The 6,391-nt window shown below is 33.3% G+C and overlaps 1 long non-coding RNA gene across 4 annotated transcripts in view; it reads right to left on the reverse strand.

Moving 5' to 3' along the window:
• Nucleotides 1–5,494, reverse strand: part of LOC125221648 — a 12,853-nt gene extending 7,359 nt beyond the window's left edge. For 2 of the 4 annotated variants that reach the window (XR_007176396.1, XR_007176398.1), the window contains exons 1-3: nucleotides 5,353–5,494; nucleotides 4,087–4,163; nucleotides 305–349 (exon numbers count right to left, since the gene is read on the reverse strand). This is a non-coding gene — a long non-coding RNA (uncharacterized LOC125221648). Of the gene's footprint in view, nucleotides 1–304; nucleotides 350–3,155; nucleotides 3,767–4,086; nucleotides 4,170–5,352 lie in introns of all 4 variants that reach the window. The other 2 variants (XR_007176399.1, XR_007176397.1) reach the window with 2 other exon arrangements.
• Nucleotides 5,495–6,391: the final 897 nt, after the last annotated feature.

Here is a 6,391-nt window from a genome sequence, read left to right on the forward strand (position 1 = left end):
GAGCTTGAGAGAGATATTTAGTGTGTGTATGTCGGTGCTAGAGTTGTGTAGCATAAGTGTGTGTAGAGTCTTCTAGATGAAACGTGTGATTGGGTTTAGGAAAAGGATTTAGTTTCTCATTCCATTTTCTTTCTTCTTTTTTTTCATCAAGGCATAATACACACACAATTATATAATTTAAACATAATTAACACAGACACATAGAAGCAATATAAAATTATGAGAGACATTAACCAAACTCTCTATGTTTCTACTTTCCTTTCAAATCTCATAAATCAATTAAATAAAAAATAAACACTTAAACCTTAATAAATTTGCTAGGGCGCATCCTCGGTCTTAGTCGGACAACCTGTAAAACATTTTGAAAACAAACTCATTAGTTCAAAACCTTTACAATAATCAATTGACAAATTAAAATTCAAAAATCCTTTTGAAAATTCCAAACATATAATATTTTTATTTTTAAAAAGATACGGGGTATTACATCCTATCCCCCTTAAAATAATTTCGTCCTCGAAATTAACCATACGAGTCTCTAACATGAGGATATCAAATTAAGAGTTCATCTTCCTGCAACCGTATTCTATCAAGAACAAATAGATATCAATAATCAAAAGTCTGAAAATGAAATCTCATAAATCAAGAATAGGTTGGCATATATGTTGGATCACATGAATGAGAAACAACAATGATCAAAGAGGCTACCAAAAACTTTGTGGTACAAACGGCTCCAACAACTTTAACTTGGATAGTAACTCAACTAGAACTGAATGAGAATTGCTACATTGCTAAAAGATGACATCGTATTGGAAGAGTTCCAAAATTATTTACGGAGCAACAAGACGACAACAACTAGCTCAATCATATAGATATGATTATGAGATTTCAAAAAAATAGAGACTCACAGGTAGAAGCTTACAACAACTAGTTTCAAATAATAGGTTCAATAGGAATGAATTATTTCAAATGTATTGCCAAAAATTATGTGCTTGGAGAAATTCATTTGGAGGAGAGTTCAACGAACGGAATAACTTATGCAGACAAATGGTAGGACTAAATGAAAGAATTGTCCATAATAGGTTGCTAATAATAAAATCCAAGCAACAAGTCAAAATCTGAGAAGAATCAAGGAGTATCATTGGATGGCGGCTCTTAAATAGCAAAGTCTCAAATGTCTCAGAGAGGGAGATACTTGAAAAGTTCAAGAAGTTGTCATGAAAAGCGTTGACAATTGGTTAACAAACACCATGAGAAAGAAGTAACGAAATCATATTGGTGGAAGTTCTCACAAAGAAACTGACTCACAGAGATAACGATTTGACCAAAGTCATTGAGAAAAGAGGCAAAATTCTAGATTGAAATTCGAAACTGTGGAAAAAAGGTTGGGTTGATCAAAAGATAAGTGCAAACTCATCAGAAAAGATAAATGTCAACCACTATGTTTCCAGGAATAACATAAGAACAGATACTTAAGAAACTTGATAGTTCTTAAGAATAAAATCTGGGCATCTATAGAAACAAGATTTGGTTGCGAAACTCATGGAGATCAAATAATTGCTCATATAAAGGCAGCTTCCAGAACACTATACTCATTCAAGAGTGTCACAAGATACAAGGGTAAGTCAAGGATTCATGTAAAACAAAAATGAAATAAAACTCGATATAGAGCACACTTCTGGAAGGAGTCAATCGGAGTCTGAAAATCATATGGGAAGATATTGCTATGCTATTAGGAAAGTTCTGGAAAGATTCCTGAAAGATTAACTAAACCAATGGCTAGAAGAAATGTGTCTTGTGCCCATTTCACAAGATTTCCAGAATGACTAGACAACAAGTTAAATGGTCTATAACAGTCAATGAAAAAATGGAAACAATATAAAATATAGGAACTAATGGTTGCAAGGTCACTGAAAAATGAGTCCCCGTTGCATTAAAAAAAAGAGCACTAAATCAATAAAGCAGGAAGTCAAATCGAAAACTATAGGTGACTCAACAATCATATAAAAGATATTGCTTGTTATTGAATAGAGTGAACCAAACAGGGTGAGGTTTCACTTAAACCAAGGTGTAGGTAGGATTTCAATATCAAAATATCTTATGATGAACAAGAAGAAAATCAAATGTCTATCATTAAAAAAATAAAGAATAACACCATCTGGATATGGTGAAAACTAGATTTCACAGCTTCAATAAATCTAAGGATGTCTCATGGATAAGTTATCAAAAGATGGGTATAAAATTTTGAAGAAGAGAACAAAGGAACTCAAGAAGAACCTTTATAACTTCCAAAGGAACAACATGAGAAAGCCAACAAAGTGGACATGATCAATCTTTCACTGGAAGACATTTTGCTTAAAAAATTAACTGATATAAGATGTCAAAATGAGGAGAACAAATACCTCAAGGTATAGTTTAATGCGAATAATCGAGAGAAAACAAATGTTAAACTGAGACTTAATTATACCCAACAGAAATAGAGTTGGACTAGGGCATCAGAGATCAACATGTGTTGACAAGAACATCTCAAGTGAAACTGGACAAGGTTATAAATTCAATCATGACGATAGAAAGAGACAACATTATTTCTTTCTCAATAGAACAAAGCAAATAGGGACAAAGGTTTCACTTAAATCAAAAGTGATAGAACGCGACAAGGGCATCATCACAAACCGATTTCCATGATAAATTTCTATTGACCAAAACACGAATGAATAAGGCTATTAGTCAAACTCAAACAGAATGATTGATCATTATGGTCTTGACCCTAAAGGTTAAATTTCGAGGACTACTTTAAAATCATATTCTCATTTCATATTATCAAAAAGCTGTTTGAGATCTTCTTGAAACACTCTTTAGCAAATCATATAGAGATTATATTGGTTTATGAAAAACATAATTATCCACATTGTCAACTATTTTTGAAAAATCATTCTTTGTCCCTTGCGGACATTCTTATTCTCTCAAATGTCAGTCTTTGTCCCTCGTGGACTTACTTTTCTTTCACATCTCATACTTTGTCCCTTGTGGACATTCTCATTCTCTCACATTTTGAAATGTGATACCATTAATCTTTCAAACTTTTCCAAAACAATCATTTCATACTCACCCCATAGTTTAACTTAAAACATAAAACTCTTTGTAAAAATAACCATTACCTCAAAGTCGGCAACTGGCAGCAGTCAGGATCCACGTGCTCGCCCGTATCATTTAAAACATAAGAATCTCACTTGAGTTTTAGACTTCTAATTAAAATAATAAGCAAGTCTACAGGAACGTAGACCCGCTCTGATACCATTCTGTAACGCCCCGAACTCTTTAAAACGGGTGACGCTACCAAAATACTAAAATGCTAATTTATTTTATTTTTAAAATTCAGAATTTAAATGGAAATAAGAAAAACGGAAACAATTTTATAAACTTAAAAGGAAAATCATCATTGACATATTTTTTTTTATATATATATAAAACAATTTAAAGAACACTAATAAGAATATTTTTCCAACATCTGAAACATGTGTATATAGATATCTACACCAAAATGTATCACTATGTTAAAAATATAGATACTTCATCCAGTATTCCAACCAAAATAAAATATCCTGCTTAATCGGATTGAAACCTACATCATTCAAAATATAGTAGCATAAAAGTTATCAAGTTTACTCTCCAAACAATTCACTTTTACCCAAATACCAAAGGGTCTACTAGTCAAACATAGCGGCTGGGAGATTGTGGACCACGTTGAAAGCTGCCCCGTCATCGACTCCTTAACCCGAAAAACATTAAATAACGGGGGTGTGAGTATGCAAGCACACTCAGTGGGGAATACGTTGCAAGCAGTTATAACCAATTGTGTAATGAATCACAACATAATGAACCATCTCAATTTTGCTGACATCTATATGAGACTAGTCTCGGTCCCTCGTGGACCTGACCCCTCGTGGGCTATTGGTGGGCTATCAGCGACCCATATGATCCCTCGTGGATCTGACCCCTCGTGGGCCCATAAGCTCATATGAATGACGCACGACACAACAATGATTATAACCATGTAACCACTACGCTTACAGATAAAGTAAACCCCACCTCGAAAGCAGAAATTCGAAATAACCTCCTGAAGCTTGGTTTAGGTTGTCCATCCTCGAGCCTTGGATGCGCCACCCCTAGCACTTAAGCATTTTAACTTAGTCTTTAAACTCTCAAACTTAGACTTGACAAATTAAACACATTTTAAACATGGAACAACTTAATCTTCTATTTTAAAACACATAACCGATCAAGCATAGCAAAATAACTTCCAAATAAAACAAGGAATCATAATCCACTTTTAAGCAATTCTTTTATCCAACAAAAAAATTCTTTAACACCTACACAATTTCATTCAACTCACAACACACTCCATTTTAATAAACTACAATAATAAATCCAAACAAACCATCAAGTATAAAAGCTGTCAACTACTCGTACGATCAACTGAAATAAACCACAAAACAATACAAAATGGTATTAGACAATTCCAAGAAAAATCACACATCCTCCCTACATCATTATTTAAAGCATATCTCAAGTTCATAATCATCTCACTCCAATAGATTACTCAAAAAGGAAATAACAAAATCATGTTTTTACGATTTTCAGTTACTAAACGTGGCAGGAAGCACTAACTTAGAAAAATCATTCCGATTGACTCGTAAGTCAAAAATCAACAAAACCAATTGCAAAAGAAACATATTACAGTTAGGTTTATGAGGATAAATTTTGAGCTTGAAATTCCATTTCGTTTAGGATATATGAATAATTTTCAAGAACCAGCCAGAAACTGGGCAATCCTTTTAGAAAATTCATAATAAATCCATATGAACTTGGTTGAAGCTGAATTTTGGTGACATTGTAGAAGACATCTAAGGATAACTTCTGGTAAAATATGAGCCGAAAATGAACTCTTTTGGTCTGTCAAATAATCCCCGAAACCTACTGTTTAAACAGTGTACTTATTGACAATCAAAAGCTTTACTCCAAAGTTCAATTCTTTAGTTCTAAAATAAAAGTATAGCTTCAAATGGACCAACAAAATCAAATTTAAGCACCCACTTTGTTCTAGGGTTTCAATAAATCATACTACTAACTAAAACAAAGTTCTAACTCAAGCTATCAATTTATACAATTCCACCTCAACAATCAAACAGAAAAAAATAGCTAAACTAATCAAAATAACTAAAATCCCCAATTTTAGACAAAAACATAAAAATTCTCACTTTTACACATTGACAACCAAAATCATAAAGCTTGTATTCAAATCCACAAATATCAACTTAGGAAGTGAGAGAATCCAGAGAGGAATTCAATTGCTACCTTAAATTGCAAGAAATGAGTTTGGGGAAACAAAGCTTGAACATTGAAATCTAATAATGGAGGTTGGAGAAGATGGAGAGGAAGAAGCTATGAGCAAGGAGGAGAGGGCCGATGGCCGGCGACCACGGCCGCCGGAGGAGCAGTAGATAAATCATGTTTTTACGATTTTCAGTTACTAAACGTGGCAGGAAGCACTAACTTAGAAATATCATTCCAATTGACTCGTAAGTCAAAAATCAACAAAACCAATTGCAAAAGCAACATATTACAGTTAGGTTTATGAGGATAAATTTTGAGCTTGAAATTCATTTTCGTTTAGGATATATGAATAATTTTCAAGAACCTGCCAGAAACAGGGCAATCCTTTTAGAAAATTCATAATAAATCCATATGAACTTGGTTGAAGCTGAATTTTGGTGACATTGTAGAAGACATCTAAGGATAACTTCTGGTAAAATATGAGCCGAAAATGAACTCTTTTGGTCTGTCAAATAATCCCCGAAACCTATTGTTTAAACAGTGTACTTATTGACAATCAAAAGCTTTACTCCAAAGTTCAATTCTTTAGTTCTAAAATAAAAGTATAGTTTCAAATGGACCAACAAAATCAAATTTAAGCACCCACTTTGTTCTAGGGTTTCAATAAATCATACTACTAACTAAAACAAAGTTCTAACTCAAGCTATCAATTTATACAATTCCACCTCAACAATCAAACAGAAAAAAATAGCTAAACTAATCAAAATAACTAAAATCCCCAATTTAGAGCAGTAGATGGCGGTCTTGGGGAAATCCATCTTCTTCGATTGCTGCTATATGTGGGAGTTTAGTAGGTGAAATGTGTGTACAGAGAGGGTAGAGCTTGAGAGAGATATTTAGTGTGTGTATGTCGGTGCTAGAGTTGTGTAGCATAAGTGTGTGTAGAGTCTTCTAGATGAAACGTGTGATTGGGTTTAGGAAAAGGATTTAGTTTCTCATTCCATTTTCTTTCTTTCTTTTTTTTTTCATCAAGGCATAATACACACACAATTATATAATT

Source organism: Salvia hispanica, chromosome 4 (genome assembly GCF_023119035.1).
Source record: "Salvia hispanica cultivar TCC Black 2014 chromosome 4, UniMelb_Shisp_WGS_1.0, whole genome shotgun sequence".
Lineage (NCBI taxonomy): Eukaryota > Viridiplantae > Streptophyta > Magnoliopsida > Lamiales > Lamiaceae > Salvia > Salvia hispanica.